General features: G+C 37.5%; 1 protein-coding gene across 1 annotated transcript in view; it reads left to right on the top strand.

Annotated features, from left to right (window-relative positions):
* CSMD1 (CUB and Sushi multiple domains 1) overlaps positions 1-12,962 on the top strand; it is a gene marked incomplete at its 3' end in the record, with an annotated part of 1,732,394 nt that overhangs the window by 501,605 nt on the left and 1,217,827 nt on the right. The gene's annotated exons all lie outside the window — the stretch shown is intronic.

Below are 12,962 nucleotides of genomic sequence, written 5' to 3'. Positions count from 1 at the left end.
ACCAGCCCTGATGGGGGTCTGGCCAAGGATAGTGTTACCTTGCCTAGTTTAGCTGTCATCTGGTGGGGCTTCTTTTAGCCCGTGGCCGAGACTGCTGTCCTCCAAGCGGACATACACCGCCCACAGAACATCCCCACCTGCCTGTCCTCAACATCTGGGTCCCATCATTGGGATCAGCTCCACGTGTGTCTCCTGCTAAAACACGACTCTCCCTGCAGGGAAGCAGCAAGTTGGCTTTCATTAGGCGCTTGTGCTGTGCAGTGAATCACCGATACAACTAGGTTCCAGGTATTGATGTATGAGGCTGAAGGCTTCGTGTTCCAAGGGGAGAACATGAGAGCGATGGGTGATGTCCCTGGAAATCGAAGGAGCAGGGAGGACTACGGATTCACCCCCAAAGGAGGAATTTCAAAGATTTTTGTGGCAAGCTGTGATTAGGTTAGCAAAATATGTAAATTAGGTTAGCAAAATATGTAAACTCCAGACCTGCATGGTGACCACCTGCAGGGGTCATCACACTCCCGAGGCTACATGTTTTGGTCTCATAATTAAAATAAAGCCTTAACACTTCACAGTCCTGCATCTTAGGTGTCTCATAATACTTGTGACAGAATTGGGACTTACCTGGTGGTGCAGTGGTTAAGAATCTGCCTGCCAATGCAGGGGACACGGGTTCAATCCCAGGTCCGGGAAGATTCCCACATGCCGTGGAGCAGCTAAGCCTGTGCGCCACAACTGCTGAGCCTGTGCTCTAGAGCCCGTGAGCCACAACTACTGAGCCACGTGCTGCAACTACTGAAGCTCGTGTGCCTAGAGACCATGCTCAGAGAAGCCACCTCAATGAGAAGCCCGTGTACCGCAATGAAGACCCAACACAGCCAAAACTAAAAGAAAATGAAAAAAAATAAAATAATTGTGCCAAAATTAGGTGTAATCATTTATGGACATGTAGGTCAGTTAAGGAAGTCACTGATAAGATTTTTTCCCAAGAAAATCACTGACTGACATATTTGTGCAGCAGTTTACATTCTCTATTCGAGTTCTATTATCTTTTTTTTCTACTTTTTTTTTTTTTAACTACTGATACAATAATGTAGTATCACTAATACTTTAAAAAGCTCCAAGGGAAAAAAGCGGCGGGGGGTGGTGGTGGTGGTGTGATGAATTGGGAGACTGGGATTGACATGTATACACTAATATGTAAAATATGGATAACTAATAAGAACCTGCTGTATAAATAATAAAATAAATAAAAAATAAAGTCATAAAAATAAATAAGTAAATAAAAAGCTCCTATTCCTCCTTATTTCCTACACCTACTCTTGATTGGCTACCTTTGCACACCACCAGTGTATCATATAAAAGACTATCTAAAACTAGACTTGGTTCAACCCTATAGTGTTCTCAAATTTCTCCAGGAATAGAAGAATGTGTGAAAAATATGAATAACTAGAATACGTAAATTTTTCGATGGGAGATCATTGGTTTTAATCTGTTGCCTTCTTGTGGCATGTGGAGTCATAGCATACCAGAAACTAGGTTTTTCTTGAGGAAATAGACCTCTTTCATTCCTGCCATTGTGTCACCATCTCTGTACCCTTCCAAACAGGAGTGAGAGTAAATCAGATCAGACAGGCGACCTCCAGCTTCCTCCTTCATCTCTGTTCAGTGGAAATGTTTGATGTGTCTTGATGACCATAACACACATTGTTCGCTCCTTTTTTCTGTTTTAGTACATTCAGGTTTCTTCTTAAACACATGCTCTCAGGATTTGGTGGGTTTTTCTTTTGTCATTTATTACTTTGACTTGGTTTGTGGGATATGTGGGGACATCACTGTGACAGGGTCATGAGGAACATGGGTGACTTGGAAAATGCACTTGTGCTGCACTTGAAATGCACTTGTGCATTTCTAGTATGCGCCAGACTCATGGAAAGCCCTTGGTTTCAAAATTGTTGGAAGAGGAGATTCCTCATTTCTGTGATGGGATGCACAGGTTCTTTTATTTCTCTCCTCCTCCTATCTCTTCCTCCTTTTCAGTTGCCTCTGGTTTTTACCCAGAGTCACTCTACAGAATTTCAATAGGAGAGTCAGGAGAATGTTAGGATGCAGCTAGTGTGGGCTGTCAGTCAGGAGTTATAAAGTGTAAGTGAGGAGTGATCTCATTCCACGTTGAGTTTCGTCTGTCTCTCTCTCTAGATATTTTTCTCCTTTTCTACTTGAATGTGTGTGTTCATGTTGCTAGTGGTAGGAAAGTCATATGCATTCACTAGGCTGTACTCTGAGGTTTGAATTGCGATCTGTCTCAGGTTGGCGATATGCGGTCCCATCTCTCTCATGATGCTGGGCAGAGACAGACACAGCTCCTGGTCAGCCGTGCGATCAGGAGGGTGAACAAAGGATGCACTGAAAACCACTGTGTTTTGTACTTCCAGTACAGTGTTTAACAAGTGACATGAGATATTCTGCACTTTGTTTTTTAATATAGGTTTTGTGTCCGATGAATTTTGCCCAACTGTAGGCTAATGTAAGTGATCTGAGCACCACGTTTAAGGTGGGCTAGGAGAAGCTGATGTTCCTGAGGTTAAGTGTATTAAATGCATTTTTGACTTAAAGCCATCATAAGTTGAAAATATCTTATCAGGATGTAACCCCATTATAAGTCGAGGAGAATCTGTAATTCTAAATACAGTTTCCATCTAACTGTCTAACTACTGGATCAGGTTTCAGTTTTTACAGAAGTTAGATTCACAACTAAGAAGGAAATCTCAATTTAAAAATGTACTTTGGGGCTTCCCTGGTGGCGCAGTGGTTGAGAGTCCACCTGCCGATGCAGGAGACACGGGTTCGTGCCCCGGTCCGGGAAGATCCCACATGCCGCGGAGTGGCTGGGCCCGTGAGCCATGGCCGCTGAGCCTGCGCGTCTGGAGCCTGTGCTCCGCAACGGGAGAGGCCACAACAGTGAGAGGCCCGCGTACTGCCAAAAAAACCCAAAACAAAAAACAAACAAACAAACAAAAATGTACTTTGTCAGATACCACAGTGAAATAAATAAATTTGCATATCATTTCCGGTCTTTGAAATACTTTCTCAACATGATTAAGCCCTGAAATAAACTCTAGGGGTCTTTGCCTAATCCCTTTGCTTGCCGATGAAGAAGTCATTTAGGGTCTTGCCTTGTTTATCATAGCTGTGCTGAAATTTAGATGAGCATTAAATATCCTAACCCTCAGATGAGAAAGTCAAGCAGAAAGCCTTTGAGTTACTCTAAAGTAGCACAGGGCTTATGTCAAATCCTAACATGGAAAAGTGGCATACCTGGGGGAAAACAGATTGGAAAGAGATCTTGATAGAAAAATCCTACTAATGGATTTTGCACTAGAAAGACAATTTCTGGATCCTTATCACTCAGGTGGAGATGAAGTTGATAGCCCAGAAGGCTTAAGAGCAGAGGAAGAGAACTGTTGGAGTTAAAGTACTTACAGTCATACTTAGGAGTGGGAAATGCTGTTACTATGTTAGTGTCATTTATAAATGATGCTGTTTCTATTGTCATAATAGAGTCACACCGAGAGGATGCTATTTCATGCTTGGGGGCAAAATTGGGGAGATTTTTGTTTCTGATAATGTATTATAGACACTGTAATTATGAAATCACTTTCTCAAAATAGCTTGATGCATTGATAGGAAAAGAGGATCAGTGGATTAAATCTTGGCAAATTTGTTTAGAATGTAATTTGGGGAAAATTCATTTTTGTGAGAGTAGTGTTTAGCTGAGAGTGAATTCGGTTAGGAGGAAACTTTTATTTAGCCCAGACTAAGATAGGCCAAGTATACTAAATCACCGTAATTGAGTGCAGTTCCTCTGAGGATTCTGGGGAGAAGTAAACTATGTATAGACCATGATATGAGCAATGATATGTTTAAGGAAGATAAGATGTTTTTTATGATGTTAGCCTCTTAGGAAGGAAGGGTGTAAGTTAAAGCAAAGGCAATGGTTTAATTGCTATATATACATATATAACAATTAATATTAAAATATATGCAATATATATAACAATATTAATACTAATATTAATATTAGTGACAGGGCTAGAAATCTCATGACGTTCTCAAAATTTAACCAAAGATACTCACGTAAGAGAGACGTAACCCTTTTAGAGGGCAAATAGCCATCCGCTTCTCACACAAAATCTTGATAAGAAAGTTAAAGATGTGTTGGTCAACTGTGGGTTTTTTTTTTTTTTTTCCCTCCAAGGTTTTCAGTTCTTGTTTTTAAAAGCTCTGTCCAATTACGTACATACATATCAGTCTTCATAGATGTGAAAAAAGCCCTGACACTTCTGGAGTATGTATATTGTTTTAAAACAACTTGGCATGGACATTATTATTAAATGAATTGAGCTTACTATAGGAAAAAGACATCATCACATTTGTATGTATCTGTACAACCACAGAGACGTAGATAGAAATGCAGATATCTACTGGGCATAGGAACTTTTTATTCCTGAAATTAACATGGAAAACCATTTCAAAATGGCACCAGTAAATCATTTAGGTATTCCTTCTGTGTTCCTACTCACAAGGCAGATAACAAACTACCTAGAATGACTCTTTAATTCCTAGTAAGCACTAGACAATAGGAAAAGATGCCTTGACTTGTAGACTTAAGGCCTCTGTCTTACTACAAGATGTCTTGATTTTTCTTTGTATAAAGTTGATTACTCCCCTTGTTCTCGTGTGTATAACTTGTGGTTAAGTGAACAGAGTACAACTGAACATGAAATCCTTTCTTACGCTTTTGTCAATGTGCAATTTTACCAAATGTTTTACCTCTAGACTTTTTTGGTCTAATAATTGCAACCTAGAATTGTTGGGAACTCAGTGTAGGGCTAAAATAGTGTAATAAATGACTACATCACATTCTTCTTGTTAAATCAAACCAGACTCAAACAGATGTGATAAGAGCTTGGGAAGGGGAGAACAAGCAGTACAGTACAGACATATCACATCTGCATTTGTAATTGTTTAATATTAAAAAAAGACTTATAGTTTTAACTTTTTTTTTTTTTTTTTTTCTTTTTGCGGTATGCGGGCCTCTCACTGTCGTGGCCTCTCCCGTTGCGGAGCACAGGCTCCGGACGCGCAGGCCCAGTGGCCATGGCTCACGGGCCCAGCCGCTCCGCGGCATATGGGATCCTCCCAGACCGGGGCACGAACCCGTATCCCCTGCATCCGCAGGCGGACTCTCAACCACTGCGCCACCAGGGAGGCCCAGTTTTAACTTTTTAATAAAAAACAATGAAGACTTCAAGTATAGTAGCTTCAAATATCTTTGCTGCTGGGTCAATCATAAGACATACTAAAATTTTTTGAAAATAGAAATTTAAAAATTAAATTAAAAATAGAAATTTAAAGAAAGTGTAAAGTATTTAACTTTGGCTTTGCCCAAAAGAAGTTAAATGAAGCTCTCACAGAGTTTAAAATCCAATGAGTTTTTTTTAGCAGTGGAACTATGCAACAGTTTAAATAAATGTAATGTATATAAATATATCATGATAAAAATCTATCATTGAAATTGATACTGTAAGTAGGTTTATAACTTTTATATTAATTGTTATAAATGATATGTTGAACAGAATAGAAAAATAAATAAATGAAATAGGTACTGTTTTCAGTTAGGAGTGCACCTCTCTTGAATGGAGTTATAACTTCCTGATTAATTTATGTGAAATAAACTGTGCTCACAGCAGTCTTGTTTCTGCTGACCTTTTCACTCAACTTCTTATTTTTTCTCCAGCCTCACCAATTTTAATACTCAAGATTATTGCATTGGTATCAGCAATTTGAGTATCTTGAGTGATAGTGGAGTACACAATATTTTTGATGTATTTCTAAGTGCAGTGCATTCTAGTAATTTCTTGAGAGATGGAAGAAGAATAAACTTGTTCGATTCTGAAACTCATGTTTCTACCGAGTGAACAAGCACTGAGAATAGAGAAGGGCTGCTCCAAATCGTCCTTACTTTATTTAATAATCACTCATCTTTGACAGGCTGTATCATTTACCCAGATCACAGGATGTGAGAGGGAAATTGCTTTCTCCCAGTAGAAAATATAGTAAATGAGATTCTGTCAGACAACAGGCAGGCAGCTAGAAAAAGACAGACAGAGGTAGGGGTGTGTGTGTGTCGGGGTGGGGGAGAGAGAGAGAGACAGAGACAGAGAGAGGTTTGGACCTTTGCTACCTATACTTTTCTTCTTCTTTTTTTTTTTCTTTTTTGCTGAGAGTGAAATGCTTCTATCACTTTTCTCATACCCATTCCCTTTTCTAATCATTTTCTTTCTCTTCCCACAAATGATTCAATGACCGTGTCAGGTGAAAACCCAGTGCTTTGAATAGGATGCTAGGATTGTTTTCAACAGTGGCAACCATGTTTCTGAGTTGCACTCTAGGAAGAAGCAGGTCAAATGTGCCTATGTTGTAGGTGATACTGGGTTTGATAGAAATGGGGAGGGGGAAGCGGAGTTAATTTTCCTTCTTTCTTGTTTTCATTGACTTGCCACTGTGTGAACACCATGATGAATTATATCTAGAGATAAAGTGGCTTACAGAGATCTAAAGATACATGGATGGAAGCAAGATAGAATTCTGAAGGAATGCAAATTACAGAATCTGCAACGAGGCTACTATAAAAATTCACACGTTGCTTAAGGAAGGCCAGAAATTTGGTTCGAAAGTTTCTTTTAGTCAACACTAAGCAACTTGAACAGCTCCATGATTTACTAGGTGTTAAAAATAAACTGGTTGCCCCTAAGAACATATGTTTCCTGAAGGAAGATAACACTGAAATGTATCCCCAGGGTCCTCATGCAAAGGATACGAATGACATACTACAGAGATTATCAGCAGCGTACAGTCCTCACCAGCGTATTTGCAGAGAGATTGAAGAGTGAGTTCCTCACTGGTCATTGTTTAGATTCCTCACTCTCAGCTGGTGTGATGGGTAATGGCTATAAACATTGGAACCACAAATTTAGCTTTTGACGGTCTCAATGATTAACTGAATCAACTCTCCTACCCCCCTCAACCAACACTGGACTTCATACTTTCGTGCTAAAATATGAATGAGTGCATTCCATTTCAGCTATTTAAAGCAGGTCACTTGTATATATTTTATCTACCATTGTGCATGTTGAACTTCCCCAAACTTCCAAATAGTAGTCATATGACATTGTTTTTACAACTCTTAGTATCTTGTTACTGTTTTTCTGAGATAATAGTTTGACTTTTCCCTTCCCATTCATGATTCTTTTTAAAGTTCATTAAAGAAAACATGAACGTGTGTTTATTTTAAAGTGCTACCACGTTATTTGATACCTAAACTTATGGTAATAAATGTTAAAACTTCAAAACGGACTACACTAAATAATCAACATTTTTTTTCAGTTAAGGTTTGAATCTAATGAGAGAATGTTTTATTATTAAATACTGTGTTTTAATACTAATTTGATGATTTTAATCTGTATATATTTTCTAGAGTGCCTCCGTCCCAAGCCCTCCAATCTATTGTTTTATTAAACTTTAAAATTTGAGAAAATCATAGATTTACATGTAACTGTAAGGAGTAACGCAGATTTTGAGTATTCTTTACCCTGTTTCTCGAAAGGTAACATCTTACAAAACGGTTGTAGAGGGACACTGCCAGGATACCGACATTGAAACTGTCGAGACACAAAACGTAAGATTCCCTCATGTGGTCCTTTTATGGCCACGCCCACCTCCCTCCTGTCCCAACTTCCGGCTTAACTATGGGCAACCTGTTCTCCTTTTCAATAAGTTTGTCACTTCAAGAATGTTAAAGTCATACAGTATGTAATCTATTTCGGATTGCCTTTTTGCCATGCTGCGTCATTCTCTGGAGAGTCATCCAGGTGTTATAAATCAATAGTTCATTTCTCTTTATTTTTGAGTAATAGTAGTACATGGTATAGTTGTTCCACAGTTTGTATATCATTCACCTCTTGAGGGATATATGAGTTATTTCCAGTTTTTGATTATTAAGTGTATGTTTATGTGTATATATATGTATACGTATATATATTCATATATATTCTTGTACAGGTTTTGTGGGAGCATAAATCTTCATTTCTCTGGGGTAAATACTACCCAGGAGAATAATTGCTTGGTCATCTGATAATCGCATGTTTAATTTTTTAAGAAACTGTCAAACTGTTTTCCAAAGTGGTTCTGCCCACTAGCGATATATGAGCAATCCATTTTCTCCACATTCCAGCCAGTGTTTGGTATTGTCACTGTTTTTCATTTTTGCCATTCTGAATAGGTGTGTAGTGATATTTCTTTGTGGTTTTAATTTGCATTTCCCAAATGAGTGATGGTGTTGAACATCTTTTCATGTGCTTATTTGCCATCTGTATATCCTTTTAGATGAAACGACACTTTGTTTTTTGCCTGTTTTCTAATTACATTATTTGTTCTTTTGCTGTTGAATCTTTGAAGTTTTTTTTTTATATATATTCTAGGCACATGTCCTTGTCAGATACGTGGTTTGCCGATATTTTTTCAGCCGTCTGTAGCATGTCTTCTCATTTCCTAACTGAGTATTTCACAGAGCAAATGGTTTTAATGTTTATCACTTTTTTCTTTTATGGATTGTGATTTTGGTGTCCACTCTAGGAACTCTTTGGCTAGTCCAAGATCCTAAAGATTTTCCCCTATGATTTCTCCTAAAAGTTGTATATTTTTACATTTTACGTTTATGTCTGTGATCCCATATTGAGTTAACTATTCTATAGGGTGTTAGACTTTGGTCTAGGCTCTTTTTTGGTTGTTTTTGCCTGTGGACTTCCAGTTGTTTAAGCGCCATTTGTTGAAAGGCTTTCTTTGCTCCACTGAGTTGCCTTTGCACCTTTTCAAAAATTATTTGGGCATATTTACATGAGTCCGTTTCTGACTTCTCTGTTTTGATACACTGATGGATTGGTCTGTCCCTCTGACAGTACCACATGGATTGGGTTACTGTAGCTACAAAATAGTTCTTGAAAACAGGTGTACTGATTCCTCCTATTTTATCCTTTTTCAAAATTATTTAAGCCATTCTATTTTTTGTTTTTTTGGCTTTCCATTTAAATTTTATAAGAATTTTGTCTGTGTCTAAAAAAAATCTTGCTGGGATTTTGATAGAAATTGTCTTAAACCTACATATAAGTCTGAGGAGAATTGACATCTTTACAATGTTGAGTCTTCCAGTCTATTAACATGGTGTATTGCTCTATTTAATTTTTTATTCATTTCTTTCTTCAGCGTTATACAGTTTTCAGGACATGGTTTTGTACCTGTTATATCTAAGTGTTCTTTTGGCAGTTGTAAATGGCATTGTATCTTTAATTTTGGTGTCCACATATTCAGTGCTAGCATGTATAAATAAAATTGAATTTTGTATGTTCATTGTATATCCTGGGCAGTTGCTAATTTCAAGTATTAACTCTAGTAGGAGTTTTCTTATAGATTCCTTGGCATAATCTATGTAGCTGATTGTGCAAATAGAGTCAATTTTATTTTTTCCTTTCTGATCCGTCTGCATTTATTTCTTTTAGTTGGCTTATTGCACTGGCTAGATCCTCTGGCATAATGTTGAATAAAAGTGGTGAAACTATACCTTTTTGCCTGTTCTCAGTCTTAGGGGGAAGCATTCAGTCTTCTCCCAATAAGTATAATGTTAGATGTAGGTTTGTTTGTTTGTTTGTTTGTTTACAGGTACTCATTGTCAAATTGGGGAAGTTTTCCTCCATTCATATTTTATTGAAAGTTTTTCTCATGATTGGATGCTTAAATTAGTCAAATGCTTTTTCCTACATAGAATATTAAAATCTTGTGATTTTATTCTGTAGCTTGTTATTATGGCAGATTACGTTGATTGATTTTTCAAATACTGAACTGTGTTTGCATTCCTGGAATAAACACCCCTTGGCCTTATTGAATAACTGTTATCTATTGCTTACTTCTATTTTCTCTTATTTTCTTAAGGATTCTTATATCTGTATTTATGAGGGATATTGGTCTGTTTCTTTCTTTTTCTTTTTTTTGGTGCTGCCTTTGCCTGTCTTTGGTAGCAGCGTGTCTTAGCTTGGTCTGCACAACAAAATACCATAGATTGGGTGGCTTAAGCAACAGAAATGTATTTTCTCACATTTCTGGAGGCTAAAAATCTGATATTAGGGTGTAGTATGGTCAAGTTCTCGTGAAGACTCTCCTCCTGCTTCATAGACCCCTGTCTTCTGGGTGTGTGAGCACATGGCCTTTTCTTAGTGCATGCATGTGGCAGGGCCGGAGGAAAGGGAAAAGAGAGAGAGAGAGAGAGTTCTTTCTCTTCTTTGTCCTCTTCTTATAAGGCCACCAGTCCTGTTGGATTAGCATCCCATCCTTATGAACTTAGTTCATCTTAATTACCTCCTAAAAGCCTTATTTATGGTTACTAAAGGGGAAACGTGGGGGAAAGTGATAAATTAGGAGATTGAGATGAACATATATACACTACTATACATAAAATGGTAACTAGTACCTACTGTACAGCACAGGGAACTCTACTCAATATTCTGTAATAACCTGTATAGGAAAATAATCTGAAAAAGAATGGATATATATATATATATATATCCATATCTACAAATAAACTGATTCACTTTGCTGTACACCTGAAACTAACACAACATTGTAAATCAACTATACGCCAATGAAAATTGAAAAAATAAAGAAATGACAAACACAGTTACATTGGGAGTTAGGGCTTCACCATGCAAATTTTGGAAGCAACAATTCAGTCCATAGCACAGAGTAATAATGGTGCCATAAAATGGGTATCCACTTCTGTTTTCTGGAAGAGATTGCGTAAAATTGTTAATTCTTTACATGTTTGGTAGATGCCTCGGTGCATTTAGGTAAATGCCTTAGTACGTATAACAGATACCATAGACTGGGTGGCTTATAAAAAACAAAAACTTCTCTTGTGTGGTTCTTGAGACTGGGAAGTCCAAGGTCAAGGTGCCCGCTGTTTCAGTGTCTGCTGAAGGCCCGCCTCCTGTTCAGAGACAGTGTCTTCTTGCTGTGTCCTCACATGGCAGAAGGGGCGAGAGAGCTCTCTGGAGTCGCTTTTATAAGGATACTTTGCCCTCATGATCTAATCACCACCCGAAGGCCCCACCTCCAGATACCATCATGGTGGGGATTAGGTTTCAATATATGACTTTGGGGTGACACAGACATTCAGTCTATGGCAGAAGAATTCTTCTGTAAAACCATCTGGGCCTGGACTTTTCTTTCAGGGGAGTTTTAATAGTTATAGTGTAACTATTAAATGTTACATTACATTAACATTTACATTACATTAAATGTAATGTAAATGTTATTCACATTTTCTGTTTCATTGAGTAAGTTGTGGTCATTCATTGTGTGTGTGTGTTTGAAGGAAGTAAGCAATTTCACTTTTGTCAAATTTATGGGTGTAGTTTTTAAAGCATTTCTTTCATATCTGTGGGGTCTCTAGTAATATTTGCTACTTTATTCCTGTTATTAGATATTTATCTAATCCCCCTCTTTATTCTTATCCCTATTCTTATCTCTATTTATTCTTATCCCTCTCTCTTTTTTTTTGGTCATTTCTGTTACATGTGTTAATTTTGTTGATCTTTTCCAAGAATTAGGCTTTGTTTCACTGCTTTTCTGTTTTCATTTCCATTGATTTTGGCATTTATCTGTAATTTCTTGCCTTCTTGCTTTAGGTTTATTTTACTCTCCCTTTTCTAAGCTCTTGAGATGGGAGCTTGGATTACACGTATGAGAATTTTCCTCTTTCCTAATGTATGTTTTCAGTGCTGTTAACTTCTCCCTCAGCACTGCTCAGCTGAGTCCTACAGATATTGATATCTTGTGTTTATATTTCATTCAGTTTAATGTACTTTAAAAAATTTCCCTTGAGACTTCTTTGATCCCTGGATTATTTAGAAGTGTGTTGTTTGCTGGTTGACAATTGTCCTGTCATTTTTCTCTTCTTAGTTTCTGGTTTGATTGTGCAACTACAGTGGTTGAAATTAGGCCTTTAATACCATAGACTTACTGGCAAGACAGAGTTTCTCCCCCTGGAAATCAATGTTCAGGTTGATTTTTTTCTTTTTTTTTGAGTCAGAAGTTTGTGTTCAGACTACACTAAACCGTGCAACTGTAGACAAACTATGTAATTAGTAAACTTTAGTTAAGATATAAATTGAAGCATCTCTTTAACCTTTAGAAAAGCTATTTGTTTGTAAACTATTATAGTTTACATATTATTATACTAGTTCACTCCTTCAGAGTTCTTTCTCATCATTAAGATTTCTTAATATATCCCAACCTAGTTATAATTGAAACACATATCTTAAAATCCAAAAGATTTGTCTTGAAAACCAAATATCAAAATCAGTTCATTTGACCTGAGCTCAAGGTAGTCGTTGATTTTTATTTCTGACGTCGTGACTAGGATTTGTTTTCTTTTCAAGAGAAACCGATTTATTGGGGGGTGGGAAGATAGAGTAAAAAGCACATTAATGATGAGCGCTGGCAGCACGGCATCTAATAATTTAGGAGAAAAATAAACTCAAAAGCACACGCAGTGTTACATTGTTTCGCATAGCAGGTGTAAGGAGGCCTGCACTGTTGTAAGTTCTGTGCGCTCTCTTTGGACAATGGTGTATTACTGTACATGTCCTTCAAGAAAAAAAATCTTTTCAAAAGGTGTTTAAATAAGCAAACTCTCATCCCTGAAAATGCTTCATTTCAATTACCTGGCAACACCTGGTGTATGGATCATGTAATTGTTCAGTGACTTATGTCAGATAAACAGGCCACAGTGGAAAGAGGAATTGAATGACTTCATCAAATAAGCTTCAATAACAAGTTCATGCTTTTTG

The sequence above is a fragment of the Mesoplodon bidens genome (assembly GCF_964165515.1).
Source record: "Mesoplodon bidens genome assembly, chromosome: 20".
Lineage (NCBI taxonomy): Eukaryota > Metazoa > Chordata > Mammalia > Artiodactyla > Ziphiidae > Mesoplodon > Mesoplodon bidens.
The sequence above is the reverse complement of the archived record's forward strand: the minus strand, read 5'-3'. Positions and strand labels throughout refer to the sequence as shown.